A 15,768-nucleotide genomic window follows, 5' to 3' on the forward strand; every position below is an offset into this window, starting at 1 on the left:
GAAAACTGACACCTGAGGAGATTAAACGACCTATATAAAACTCAGAAAAGCCAGTCAGCTCACAGCCTACTGGTTCCTTGCACACGCTATGGTATTTAATTCAGTCAGTCAGTTCAGTCACACAGTCATGTCTGACTTTTTGGGACCCCATGGACTGCAGCATGCCAGGCTTGCTTTTCCATCACCAACTCCAGAAGCTTGCTCAAACCCATGTCCATCCATTCGGTGATACCATCCAACCATCTCATCCTCTGTCGTCCCGTTCTCCTCCTGCCTTCAATTTTTCCCAGCATCAGGGTCTTTTCCAATGAGTCTGTTCTTCCCATTAGGTGGCCAAAGTATTGGAGCTTCAGCTTCAGCATCAATGAATATTCCGGACTGATTTCCTTTAGGATTGACTGGCTTGATCTTCTTGCAGTCCAAGGGACTCTCGAGAGTCTTCTGCACCACAGTTTAAAAGCATCAGTTCTTCTGCCCTCAGGGTTCTTTATGGTCCAACTCTCACATCCATACATAACTACATGAAAAACTATAGCTTTGACTAGACAGACCTTTGTCGGCAAAGTAATGTCTCTGTTTTTTAATACGCTGTCTAGGATGGTCATAGCTTTACTTCCAAGGAGTAAGCGCCTTTTAATTTCATGGCTGCATTCACCATCTGCAGTGATTTTGGAGCCCAAGAAAATAAATTGTCACTGTTTCCATTATTTCCCCATCTATTTGCCATGAAGTAATGGGACTGGATGCCATAATCTTAGTTTTTTGAATGTTGAGTTTTAAGCCAGCTTTTTCGCTCTCATCTACCACTTTCATCAATAGGCTCTCAGTTCCTCCTCACATTCTGCCATAAGGGTGGTGTCATCTGCATATCTGAGGTTATTGATATTTCTCCCAGCAATCTTGATTCCAGCTTGTGCTTCATCCAGACCAGCAGTTCACATGATGTACTCTGCTTAGAAGTTAAATAAGCAGGGTGACAATATACAGCCTTGACATACTCTTTTCCCAATTTGGAACCAGTCTGTGGTTCCATGTCCGGTTCTAACTATTGCTTCTTGACCTGCATACAGATTTCTCAGGAGGCAGGTAAGGGTGGTCTGGTATTCCCAACTCTTAAAGAATTTTCCACAGTTTGTTGTGATCCACACAGACAAAGGCTTTGGCATAATCAATAAAGAAGTAGATGTTTTTCTGGAACTCTCTTGCTTTTTCAATGATCCAAGGATGTTGGCAATTTGATCTCTGGTTCCTCTGCCTCTTCTAAACCCAACTGGAACATCTGCAAGTTCTCAATTCACATATTGTTGAAGCCTGCCTTGGGAATTTTGAGCATTACTTTACTAGCGTGTGAGATGAGTGCAATTGTGCCGTAGTTTGAGCATTCTTTGGCATGCCTTCCTTTGGGATTGGAATGAAAACTGACCATTTCCAGTCCTGTGGCCACTGCTGATTTTTCCAAATTTGTTGGCATATTGAGTGCAGCACTTTCACAGCCTCATCTTTTAGACTTGAAATAGCTCAGCTGGAATTCCATCACCTCCACTAGCTTTGTTCGTAGTGATGATTCCTAAGGCCCACTTGGCTTCAGACTCCAGAATGTCTGGCTCTAGGTATGTGATCACACCATCATGGTTATCTGGGTCATTAACATCTCTTTTTTGGTATAGTTATTCTGTGTATTCTTGCCACCCTTTTTTAATATCTTCTGCTTCTGTTAGGTCCATACTGTTTCTGTCCTTTATTGTGACAATCTTTGCATGAAATGTTCCCTTGCTATCTCTAATTTTCTTGAAGAGATCTCTAGTCTTTCCCATTTTATTGTTTTCCTCTATTTCTTTGCATTGATCACTGAGGAAGACTTTCTTATCTCTCCTTGCTATTCTTTGGAACTCTGCATTCAGATGGGTGTGTATTTCCTTATCTATCTCCTTTGCCTTTTGCTTTTCTTTTCTCAGCTATTTGTAGGGCCTCCTCAAATGGCCATTTTTCCTTTTTGCATTTCTTTTTCTTGGGGATGGTCTTGATCACTGCCTCCTGTACAATGTCATGAACCTCTGTACATAGCTCTTCAGGCACTCTGTCTATCAGCTCTAATCCCTTGAATCTATTTGTCATTTCCACTCTATAATTGTAAGGGATTCGATTTAGGTCATATCTGAATGGTCTGGTGGTTTTCTCTACTTTCTTCAATTTAAGTCTGAATTTTGCAATAAGGAGTTTAATTCAGTGTCTGTCAACCTACTGCTTGCATCCTATCACCAGAATTTTGTGAATTATCCTCTAAGGAAGATCTCTGCAAAAATTACTGAGTTTACTGTAAAACTGATTTGTCTGAAAATTCTACTGAGATTTTGGAGAGTTTAGAAGACAGGTTTTACTTGTTTCCTCAGCACAACTCACTAGCCATTGAAACTCAAGTCCCTTTCAACTGTCTGAGCCACGAGGGAAGCTCATGGCTCAGAGGGCAAGGAATCTGCCTGAAATGCGGGACACCTGGGTTCAATCTCTGGGTCAGGAAGATTCCTTGGAGAAGAGAATGGCAACCCACTCCAGTATTCTTGCCTGGAGAATCCTGTGGACAGAGGAGCCTGGTGGGCTACAGTCCATGGCATCGCAGAGTTGGGCCTGACTGAGTGACTGAGCACACACAATGCACAGAGAATGACGCTGAAGTAATTCTGGGAGACAGAGTTTTGGATGAAGTAGCAAAGTTTGGGAGGCAGTGAAGGCCAGGGAAGCCTGGCATACTGAGCCCAAGGGGTTGCAAAGACATGACTTAGTGACAGAACGGCAACAAAGGAAAGAATACCACCTGACAGGAGTTTCAGTATCTGCAAAATGTTCAAAGATACTGGGATGTGTGTCCCTTGAGGGGGACCTGGACCTGCCTCAAGGCTGCACTATGGTTTCTTGGCTACTCCTCTCTAGTCTTTGCATTCCCTCCTCCCCTGAGTAGCAACTGTTTGAACCTGCCCTATGGAACTCAGGGAAGGTCTTGGAGTCTGAATGAAGCATATTTCCTGTGACCCAGAAATAGGGGACAAAGATTTTTGTGGCCAGGAGCCCACAGGTTCCTGTTTGGTTCAGAGCTGGTCCTTCATTTACACTCCCTGGACCGCTGAAGTCATCAGCATCAGTCTGTCTTTTCTGCAACCCAACTGTTCTAACAAATTCAAGCTCTTTTCTCAGACAGCCTTCACCCTCCCTTGCTTTTTTGTCTGCCTGGCCATCCATTTGGCTCCCACCTCCTCCCACCTCCCACCCCGCTTCTTCCCCCTGCCCCTGCCCCATGTCTTTAACTTCAGCCTGTAGTGAGTACAGGCTGGTATAGACATCCTTGTCCTGAAAGAAGCCCTCGAACAGTAGGAGGAATGATGTTCTTTACTTTTATGTTTCTTCGATGATTATGTGTACATAAACATAGACCATCCTAATGAGAAAAGCAAAGGCTGTCTGCTCAGAGCTTGCTGCAGCAAGAGGTCCTCCACTCTCACATGTCCTGGATAGAGACTCAACAACCTGAAGAGCGATGAAAAGCTTGAGAGTGGACGAGAGTGTAGATTTCAGAGCGGAGAGCTGCTGTCTGCCGATGCTGCAGAGGGTTTGAGTGGGAACTTCATTCCCTGGTAGTGCTGGGGGTGTATATTTGGCTTTTTCTGGTGGATTCTAAGTTGTAAGAAAGGACAAAAGTCAGGGAGCTGGCAGTTATTGATCAAGTTCTGGCCACCTGGGGCCATTGAGACTGTCTTGTGGTTTGGCTTCTAGGGCTGGTGGCTGCAGAGGTTGTCACTTCTTGTGTCATTGTCACTATGCCCTCTGTCTGTTTATTCAGTCTCTCAATTAGCACTTGAGTTTGTGGTTTAGGTTTTATGTATATTTAAGACACATTCTCTTTGCTTTTATTTCAACTCCAATGCAAAGGAAAGGAAATGCTAAGAAATAAAATTCTTTGCCCAAAGCCACCTCTTGAAACCTGGAAGTTCTAGTTTCCAAGTGCAGGGAATTCTTTGTTTTGATTTAATACATGAAGATTATCTTCTAGTTTCTCTTTGTAGTTTCTAAATGCAGGTGGTCAGGGCCTGCTTCTGAAGAGACCTTTAGACTTGTTTTGAATCACATTCTTCAGCCTCTAAATACATCAGCGTCTGTAGGGAAGCCTGAGTAAGAGTTTTCTTCCATGTTGCTCTGTTCAGGGTTGTTGCTGTTGTTCTGTTGCTAAGTCATGTCCAACTCTTTATGACCTCATGGACTGCAGCACACCAGGCTTCCCTGTCCTTCACCATTTCCCAGAGCTTGCTCAAACTCATGTCCATTGAGTTGGTGACGCCATCTAACCATCTCATCCTCTGCCAGCCCCTTCTCCTTCTGCCCTCAATCTTTCCCAGCATTGGGGTTTTTCCCAATGAATGGACTCTTCACATCAGGTGACCAAAGTATTGGAGCTTCAGCTTCAGCATCAGTCCTTCCAATGAATATTCAGGACTGATTTCTTTTAGGATTGACTGGTTTGATCTCCTTGCAGTCCAAGGGACTCTCAAGAGTCTTCTCTGGCACCATAGTTCAAAAGCATCAGTTCTTCAGTGCTCAGCTTTTTTTATGGTCCAACTCTCACATCCGTACAAGACTCCTGGAAAAACCACAGCTTTGAAAAAGCCATATTTTTGAACAGTACTTGTGTAAGGTATTATTCCCAAATGCCATGTACATCAGAACAAGCTGAGGATGTTATTGAAAATGCAGACTATTGGGGCCTCATAGGCTACATGTGCCAGACTGTTTTTGGTTCACTTGTTTGTACAAGAAGCATCCAGAGAAATTCTTCTGCTGTCTGGCTGGTGCTGGTCCTTGTGTTGGCAACTGTTGAATTAAGAATTCCATGGCTGCATGTTGGTGAGATTAAGGCTGGCCCATCACTTATCCTTTTTATAAATCTTGCCTTTGACAGTATATCCACATTTACATTTGTGTTTCCTGATGCTTGGAAATTGTGTGGCTTGGGGAGTTCCGATTTCCCTGTGTTGTCTTTTTCACTCTGCAGGCAGTGGGAACGGGTTAAGGTAGACAGTGTAGGGTCGGTTGGGTTCCTTTTGACTTTGAACACGGCAAAATTTCCTGAACCCAGAACAGTTGTGAACAGGCTTCCTAATGTTACAGAGTTCAGGAAAGAGCAGGGGTGCCGAAACTAAGCAGGAATATATGTAACATTTCATGGGTCCTTAAGGAAAGAGGCAGCCCTGTGAATTTAGCCAAAGTACCTAAAATAGCTTTTGCTCTAAATTCTTTGAAGCCTGGCAGTTCAAAGAGACGAAAAAGTTCCAACTTGTGTCAGACAGTAAGCCACCCGCTTCTTCCAGATTCTTGACTGCATGTTAATGGGAATCCCTTCCAGCTAGTCCTGAAACACTCCACAGACTCAGAGCAGCTGGAACCAGGCCAGGCAGGGTCTCTGGCCCCATGCAGGTTGGCCTCCAGTGCAGACCCTCCTGGATGGTCTGGAAATTCCAAAGGATCACCATCCATGAAGAGAGGCACTTCCTGCCAGGATATCAGTTCTTTGCAGCCTGCCGGGCTCTCGCAGGTTCCTGGAGAGGTGGTCATTCTCTACAGGGCACCCATGAGGACCTCTCAGCATCCAAATGCTCGGGTTCAGGGCCCAAAAGGAAGATGTCAGCAAAGGACACTCACCGGCCACCCAGCCAGATGATGCTGCTGTGGTGTGGCTTCATGTATGCACCTAGGCATTCATTCATGCATCAGCACCACAAAGCACTCTCTGAGCTTGCTCCCAGGCTAGACCTAGATAGCCAAGGGAGGCCCAGTTCTGCCGCAGGGGCTCAGGGTGCTGCAGGGGGTTAGGACACCACCCAGGTGCCCTGATGGACAAGCTCTCAGGAGGCGACACCCAGGCTGAAAGAGCTCTGATCACAGGGCATGGAGATGAGCAACCTTTTCTAGAGAGGCAGGATTGTTAGCCGCTGGTGATCTAGGCTCCATCAGCCTGGCCTTTTTGCTATTCATAGACCCAAATAACAGATGTGAAAGTGGTCACTTGTTCTTTATAAATTGGGGCGGACTCAGTCGCCTATTGGCATTCAAATTATTATTCACCAGGCCCTGAATGGCCTGATTTGTTTCATTTAGGACGTAATCTGAGAGACATGGACTGATACCTACAGGAAAGACCTGGGCACTGAGCCAGAGAGAGTGAGTGAGCTCCAGGGTGAGTCCCAAGATTATATCCCCTGCCGGCCCCAGGGACAGGCATGTTTCCTATTCAGTCTCACCAGGTGTGAGGTTCCTGTTCTGATCCCCATCTGATGCCTGTTTTCCTCTCCATTCATCTGGAACCCTCTATTCATCTGTTACTTACTGATCCTAACATTCTAAATACACAGTTTGGAATACATGCTATATTAGTGTAGTATCTGCCTCACTCCCTCCCTTCCATCAATTTTCTAAATATTTACCAAGTACTTACCATGCTCCAGGAATTGAGACTTTAGAGGTTTTCAAGTTTATGAGCCTGACCTTGGGGGATTTAAGTATCCTCAGATGGGGAAAAGGAAGGAAAAATGTATATTACCATTTCTTCAGAGCATGCTTCTTCCTCTGTGTCACATCTATTTCCTGTACTGTGCCTGGGAGTAAAAAAACAAAATTTGATTCCACCTTTCATCTCTCTAATGCCCAGTCTTTGCTGCTTCTTAAAATACATCCTCCACAAAAAGCAACCAGAAGTATTGAATGTAGGAATAACTTTATCCAGAATATTTTACCAATGACACAGATTCATGTTTGCAAATGCTATCCCCATTAGCTTTAAGGAGTTGTAGACGCAACCGTTTTCTGTGTGGTTGTCAGTAGCTAGCTCTTTACTGGCACTAAGGTCACGAATGTTGTGTAAACAACTGACTTTTGAATGATCTTCCACAGTCAGAAATTAAAACGCAAATTAAATGCTTAAAAGACTGTATTTGAATTTGAAAAGTTAATTTGAAGTCTATTTAACTTTTTTATGTAGTATTTCTCACCTTCAAATTGTTTTCAAGTTTGTAATCCCTCTTAAAAATTAGAGGGATAATAAATCATTAAACCTCAATGCCCTTGATGTTGACAAATATTCAGCAATATTTATACCTGGGTTGGGAAGATCCCCTGGAGAAGGGAAAGGCTACCTACTCCAGTATTCTGGCCTGGAGAATTCCATGGACTGTATAGTCCATGGGGTCTCAAGGAGTCGGATACGACTGAGCGACTCACTTTATACCCCTATCAGGCAGAGATGGATGGGAGGAGTTAAAAGACTTGAAGACTGCAGAAGCTCAGGACGGGAAGAGAACACTGGGGGTTAGTGGTTCAAGAGGAAAAAGCTGTAACCTCTCCCGTCTCACCAGTCATTCCAGGTCAGAGTAGTCTTCTTTGGAAGGTGAATTCCTTGGTCACTAAAAGATACACTTTATATAATAGACTGTGGAAATCCAACAGAAAGAGAACTTCTGTAAAAAAGGATTTGCTGTGCCTTGGGTGCAGGCACTGGGTGTGTCTAACGTGGATTTTAAAGCTAAAATTTCTCAGCGTTGTGCATGTGTGTATGTTTTAACTGAAGCACATTTGAGGAGCTATTTATAGAGCAGATGGTCAGCAATGCAGCATGGGTGCTCCAGGATCCAGGTGTTATCCACTTAGACCTGTGGACCTTCCCAGGGGGCCTATTCTCTCTCATCAGATCTAGGCTCTGGTATCACCTGCACACGTGGCTCTGGTGGCCACTTGCAGGCGTCCAGCTCCTTCCATCCCCCCACCCACTTGTTGTCTCATTTCTCACCATATGTCCTTTGTCGAACCCATACCCTCCAAGAGCGTACGTATTGGTGGTCTATTTGTTTACTGGCTCTCTCCCCCACAGACTCTAGAGCAGCATTTTGTTCTGTTGACCCCACAATCATGGGGGCTTGGGGTGTCTGGTATACAGGAGGACCCCACAAATATCTGATGAAGGATTGTATCCTAGGCTACTAGCCCTTAGAACTAATCACACCAGACAGCTGCCCCTTTTCCAACTGGGATATCTTTAATCTTTAAATGGTGGATATCTTTAAACTGTGCCTAAGATTTTATCAAAAGAGAAGAATGGGGCTCAATCTTTGCACAGCTACAGGCATGCACAGAGTGACAGATTCCTTAGGGCCATTATACTAAAACCTCTGCCAGGCCACACCTGCCCTATTGACCACCAGTCTTCGCTGCAACAGAAGGCCCATGACAGAAGTGTCTCTGCATGTAGAACTTGTGTCTCCTCCATCATGGATGGAGAAAGCTCTCCTCTTATCAGGTGAGTGTCCATGGCTGACAGAGGGGGCAGTGCCATGAGGGTGGCCTGAGCCCAGGGTGTTATACCAGAGAGAGAAGCTACCCTTGTCCAACTGTTCCTGCACACCCTCTGCCTCCACTGCTGACCAATAAGACTCTAGAGAGTAACTGGGTGGGGACAGCATGAGTCCCCCACTCAGGGTGCTGAAACCCTCCTAAATGCCTGTGGCTATCTCATTGTCATATGTGATGCCTGTGAGTTTCATGAAACAAAATGGGCAGAAAGCGTGATTACATTTCGCGGTCTCACAGCTTCCTGATCAGAAGTGTCTATTTCAGTTCCGACTCCTGAGCCATCCTTCAGGGAGACAGTTCCGCAGACTGGAATCATTTAGTTTACTTTTGGCTTTTTGGGAGTATATTTACTTCTCATTTGTACTTGGGTAGATAACTCATTGGCCACTTGGAAGTAGAATTCTGTCCTTTTGTTGGTCAGGGTTCATCCTTGTTTATACATGATCTTGCCAGAACATTAGTATTCTGGAAAGATCATTAGTCTTTAAATTTGAAGTTTTGCTTCCTGAGTGGACTGTGATGTTTTACCCATTTTTAAATACTATACAATAATCAGAACAGCATGGTGTGGCATTAGAAATTTGATGTTTCATGGAAAACATCCTAGTTAGAGAGAATTGACTGCATATATTGTCACTAGTCTTTTTTTGCTGACTTTATCAATAAAGACTTGATGGGAATTAGAACATTCATTTCTGTAGAAAACTGGCAGCACTAAGCATATCACAGCTTTTAGTGTCATGATCAACAGTTCACTCTATTGGGGAGTAAGTCAATAGAATACATCCCTAAGACAGTAAGGATTGGAAAAGGGGATAAATTAGATAAAATTTCTGAATGCTCAATTATGAAATAAAAGTTTGGTGTGTTCTGAGAGGTAGGGAAGAAGAATAAAGCGAAGTAGGCCCAGGTGGTAAAGAATCTGCCTACAATGCAGGATACCTAGGTTTGATCCCTGAGTCTGAAAGATCTGGAGAATGGCGTGGCTACCCACTTCAGTATTCTTACCCAGCGAATTCCATGTGCAGAGGAGCCTGGCGGGCTAAAGTCCACTGAATTGCAAAGAATCAGACACGACTGAGCAACTAACACTTTCACTTTCAATGAAGCAATCACGAGAGGCCAACATTCTGATGGATTTAACTAAAATATTAATAAGGGTTGTAAATCTGTTTTTTTCAAAGAACATCTTAAAGTTAGTGAGTAGGAGGGAAGTTTGGTTGCAAATGTATCTCCGTTGTGTATGCATGCAGTGAAAATTACCAAGTAAGTGAAAACCAAGACTTTGTGAAGCCGAGTTTAATAAAAAGTTTTTTTTTGACAGTGATCCAAATCATTAACTACAACAAAATGTATTTTTAAAATGCCTTCTGGGTATTTTTCTATGTTTGTGTGCAAGGCATGTACCTAGGTTCCTTGGTGAACAAGGGGAATATATACCTATGCAGATATTGCTGTTAGCATCCCTTTTACCAGAAAGAACTGGAAGCCAGGGGGTGTTCCTTAGGTGCACAATGTCCTCCCCAATGAATAGGCTGATTTGCAAAACTCCTTGTCTTCCTGAACCAAAATGAAATGAAATGAAAGTTTCTCAGTCATGTCCAACTCTTTGCAACCCCATGGAATTCTCCAGGCAAGAATACTGGAGTGGGTAGCCTTTCCCTTCTCCAGGGGATCTTCCCAACCCAGGGATCGAACCCAGGTCTCCCACATTGCAGGCGGACTCTTTACTGACTAAACCACCAGGGAAACGTCCTGTATAAAGTTTTTCCTGAAAGATCCATTTTGCTATTGAGACGTAGGTTAAGAGATGAATCCAAGGCTGTGAGAAGCACAGACTTTAATGGATCTGTGGAGGGGATGCTGTTAACCCAGAGGAAGAATGTGTGGTTCCTGGGAAGGTATGTTTGCCTTGAAATAAGAACCGCATTCACAGGAGGGAAGACAGAGCCTTCACGCTTCAAAAATCTTTCCAGTCGGCATTACTCCATGTACAGCCCTGAATGGGTTTGCAAAGTCACTTTTTCTATTTACAGTCTAGGTCAAAAAAGTCACTCAGTCACTTTTATATTGTCTCCTTCAATTTCCAAAACTCTTGAGGTTTTTGAATAATGGAATCTTTAATAAAGATTTTGTTAATAACAAAGCATATAATGTCCGATCACAGAAAAGTGATCAGCTGTCTGGTTAGGATTCTCTACTTTGTGAGCTCCAGAAACCCTCTCAATGTGCGCTGGTCCAGCCTTCTCGGTGCCTAGAGCAGATTGGCTGGGCAGAGGGAAGCTGGGCACAAACCACCTCATTCTTTCATAGGTTGTTATTATTCTTCCTAAACCTTGCAAGGATGGTGATAAGAAGAATGACTTTTTTTTTTTTTTTTTTTGCTGTGACGAGTCCTCGCTGTGGCACTTGAGACCTTCATTGCGACATATGAATTTTTAGTAGTGGCCTGTAGGATCTAGTTTCCTGACCTGGGATGAAACCACGGCCCCCTGCATTGGGAGCATAGAATCTTAACCGCTGGATCACCAGAGAAGTCCCAAGAATGACATTCTGATGTCAGCTTTCAACTTGTTGGCCAAGTGGGTTGGACAAACCATTTTGTCTTTCCCAGACTGCTATTTTCCTCTATAAGATATAGATAATACTGTTCACCTCTCTGAACGTATGCAAGATGAAATATAACAGATGTAAAATTGCTCTTAAATTATGAAAATCATGCTTCTGATAGTAACGGTAGTGTGGTTCATTACAATTCTTGATCTTGCCGTGTGAACAGGTGCATGTCTCCCTGGGCATAACTAATGATGCCTTGGCTGACAACTAGAGGCTTCAATAACTGTTTCCCTTTAGAGTGCAAACTGTTCACAATTGTTTTTGTTTTAGCTTTGCTCTTGATTGCAAACACTTTTGTAACATCAAAGAGTAGAGACGTATCCCAGGTAGCCTAAGTTAAACAGGTTTATGGTGATGGGAAATCTAAGAACAAATTTTCTAAAGACTTACAATCACTTTTACGTTATGTTACAATTTCAGTGGGGTCACCACGGGCAAGATGGAGTAAGATGAAGCTCCCTGTATCCCAGGGATGCCAAACTTTGATTTTAAAAATAACGAACTGAAAGGGAGACAATCCAACTGTATATATATGTACATATAAACATTTAATTGGTCACAATGATATGATTCACAGTAGTCTGTTAATTATTCAATACATGGATTGTTGGTCAAAGTATAAAAACATGTTGCAGTACGACCCTAGAAGTGTCTTCCCAGGTGGTTCAGTGGTAAAGAATCCGCCTGCCAATGCAGGAGACACAGGTTTGATCCCCAGGTCAGGAAGATCCCCTGGAGGAGGAAATGGCAGCCCACTCCAGTCTTCTTACCTGGAGCATTCCAGGGACAGCGGAACCTGATGGGCTACAGTCCATGGGGTCTCAAAGAGTCCAAAGTGACTGAGCAACTAGACAATAACAACAACCTTATAAGGAGTTCTGGAAACTCCAGCAACATGGCTAGAACTTCTGGTCTTGAAATCACAGGCATTAGGGAGAGTTTTAGAGTATATTTCATGGGTGACCTGAAACTTACATCACTGATGACCCATTCAAGAGAGGATGCCTTCCTGGAGTGATTGTTACTAAAACTGTCTGGTCATAGCCACATGGCCAGATCCCTAGCAGACATCTGGAATTAATGGACCCATCACTGCTGTCCTGGAGACCCTCTGTCTTCTTGGTGGGCATGCTCACCCTGAACCACTGGCTGGGTGAATAATGGTCGTTCAGAAACACTGGGAGTCTGTGCTCCAGAGGCAGCAAAGGCAATTGAACCACTTACAAATATCTGTGAGCCTTCCTGGAAGGCGTGACATCATCTCTGCTAACCAACTCTGCAATTTCTTGAAACCCACGAGTGCATCAGTACGTTTCTGTAAAGGGGACAAAGGTGACGTGTGGTGGCAGTGTGCTTGGTGTGCGTCCAGCTGGAGTTTGAAGCTGTGGACTATCTCTGAGACCAGTTCAGTCCCACCTCAGTTTCTTTGCTGCAACATAGGATTCAAAGTCCAGATGGTGAGAAACTTAAATCTTGTGAACCACTTAATGTCTGACAAATTGGCATTCTCTGAGTTTTAATTATGAGAAGTCTTTAATTGGATAAAATAGTTAAATGCATCTCTATGACAAGTTTCCACAATCTGTCTATAACAACAACAACATCAGCAACAATAGCAACCACTACAGTTGGGGATGGGTCACAGGAAGGGCACCACTGATGGAGTTTGCAAAGTGATTGGGAGGATCACATCCCTTAGGTGATCTCTGAGTTCCAGATGCTGTGTTCTCAGCCTGTCCCCACCCCTCCATCATGCAGGTTTGTTGTTGTTGAGTCACTAAGTGGTGTCTGACTCTTTTGTGACCCCATGGACTGTAACCCGCCAGGCTCCTCTGTCCATGGAATTTTCCAGGAAAGAATACAGGAGTGGCTTGGCATTTCCTTCTCCAGGGGATCTTCCCAACCCAGGGATCGAACCCATGTCTCTTAAGTCTCCTGCATTGGCAGACAGATTCTTTACCACTAACACCACCTGGGAAGTGCCATGGCTTGGTGCTATTTAATGTTCTGTTAATAGTTTCAACTAACGACATATTTAATAGCTTATTAACAATGTTTGTACCTAGTCTTCTGCCAAAACTAGAAAAATGAAATTTGCTATTAATACCAAAACTTTTCTTCTTTTTATGGATTTTATTCACTTCACAACTCATAGAAAATAAGAACATTATTTTCCTAGTATGGGTGTGCATCTTTCTGAGTACCACATCTCTTCAATAGGTGATTTCATCTCCAGATTTCACCTGCCCGCCTGCCAGGGATTATCTTTTTTTATTCTAGCTCTGTCAAGATTATGCAAAGTTCCTTTTTTTCTCATTAACGTTATGCTCCTTTTGGCATTTTAGAAGTATTTTAAATAATGACTGTGTAAAATGTCATAATATTTGGAACTGAGCCTTTTCATTATATCATTCGATGTGAAAAACTTATGAACAGACCTGCAAGAAGATATTTAAAAATAAATATCTTGGAGACATTTTTCATGTCAGCTGGTGGTCTTAGCTCCTCCCCTCCCCATCAGGCTGAGTCCCTCAGCCTGCCACCGCGTCTCACAGGCAGCGCTCAAAGACGATTTAACACTTGTTTTGTTTTAAACCTTTGTTTTGACTGCGTTGATTAAAAAATCACTTTGTGATCTTTACTAATCTAAGAAGGAGAGGATGCAGTGCCTGGAATTAGGTACATGGTCGCGTGATTCAAGAGGCTTTCTCTTGAAGTACCAGGTGACGGCCAGAAAAACACCTGCCGCAGAAAATAGGCTTGCTGCTGTTTTTTTCAGTAAAGAATTACTAGTGCTTTTTGTCCCTCAAAATTGTCCCCAGACGGGAAGATGACTGAATGTACTGTTCCTGAGCAATAGAATCACCTCAAGGCACAGAAAATAACAGGTTCTTTCCCCCACTGGCACGCCTCAGTCCACTGCCTTTTTCTAGTCCTGACGGCTGCGGCAACTTTGGAGTGTAACAAATACACATTGTGTCTACAGCATCAGCACCCAATCATCGCCTCTGATACTTGTTAATCAGATATTTATTAAGAAGCTTCTGAGGTAAACAGAAATAAAATGCAGGGCTCCTGCTTTCTCCATGTGTCAGTCTTTGGGGGAAGAAAAGCTCCTTTGCTCATCAATATTATAATTTAAAAACAGTAATTTCTTAACAAAATATCTCCATGTAGTTGGGATATATATTTTTTATTATCTTTCATGTGTTGTTCAGCCGCTAAGTCATAGCCCACCAGGCTCCTTTGTCCATGAAATTCTCCAAGCAAGAATGCAGGAGTCGGTTGCCATTTTCTTTTCCAGGGGATCTTTCCCGACCAGGGATCGAGCCCCTGTCTCCTGCATTAGCAGGTGGGTTCTTTAGCACTGAGCCATCTGTGATTTGTTAAAAGCCTGAACAGCTTTTCATAGGGAGCCATTTCCGTTTTTTAAGCAGTTGTGTTTCAGCACATTTTTCTGTAATACTGTTGGGCTTTTTCTCCTCTATTTTTAGATACTTTATATGTTTAAAAGATATCAAATTTTTGTGATATAAGTTACAAAAATTTTCCTAATTTTCATTTAACATTTTTAGAGTTATTTTTACAACAATGCTATATTTTATTGTTACTCAGGTATTTCAAATTTGGTTATATATCCTTGGGACAACATGGACGGACATGTATCCCGTCAAGTGAAATGAATCAGACAGAGAAAGACAAATACTATATGATCCCACTTATACGTGGAATCTAAAAAAGCCAAACTTATAGAAACAACAGATGGGCAGCTGCCAGGGGTGGGCGTGGGGGCTGGGGAAATGGGGTAGGGGGTCAAAAGGTTCAAACTTTCGTTGATGAAACAAGTGAGTCCTGGGGATACAGTGTACAGCATGAGGACTACGTCGATAACACTGTGTTTCATGTTTGAAAGCTGGGTGTTAAGGAGCAGCTCTTGAGAGTTGTCCCCACAAGAAAGAACCACCATGTGAGGTAGTAGATGTTAACTAAAGCTATTGTGATCATTTCCCAATGTGCACAAATAGTGAAGCATTATGTTGCACAGTTTAAGACAATGTCATATGCCAATTACAACAGAATAAACTTGGAGAAAAGCAATAACAACAAGTACTGTCTGGGCTATTGCTTCACGTGCAGAGGTATGATTGTTCTTCATTTTAAACAACATTCAGGGATGTATTTTTTAAAATATGAAGACTTGTTATTTCTGTTCTGTACTAATTTTTTTTAATTAAATTAAAAAAAAATAAAATTTGCCCTCAACCTGGGTAAGTCCCAAACTGAGGCGAGTTGTCCTTAAAAACTTAAAGTTTGCTGGCACGAATGCAGAGATCTTGAAGATATGGCTGAGGGGGATGACTTGATGAATGTATAGCTTTGGGGAGCAGGGCAGGCTGAATGAGGCCCCGGCAGGGAGGCAGGTTAAGAACAAGTCTCCTCCTTCTGAGGACGCAGCTCTGTCCCCTGGCAGGACATGGCTGCACCCTGGGCCCCCAGTTCCTCTCAGTGGGTGGCACACAAGCTGGATTGTTGCTTCATCCAGAAAAGAAGCAGCTGAGCAGTTATTAGGAAGCTGCCTGGAGAAGGAGGGCTGTGGATGGAGGAGGCCTGGGAGCAAGTTCTGAACTGACTTCCATCAGGGATGTGCGGAAGACTAGTTGTGTTATTAACAGATGCATTGTCTTAGGAAGTCATGAAACTTGATTTTTTTTTTTTTAATTTACAATATGGTATAGTACTCTTTACTATGTCATTTGGCAGGACTGC

This window comes from Bison bison, unplaced genomic scaffold (genome assembly GCF_000754665.1).
Source record: "Bison bison bison isolate TAMUID 2011002044 unplaced genomic scaffold, Bison_UMD1.0 scf7180017864108, whole genome shotgun sequence".
NCBI lineage: Eukaryota > Metazoa > Chordata > Mammalia > Artiodactyla > Bovidae > Bison > Bison bison.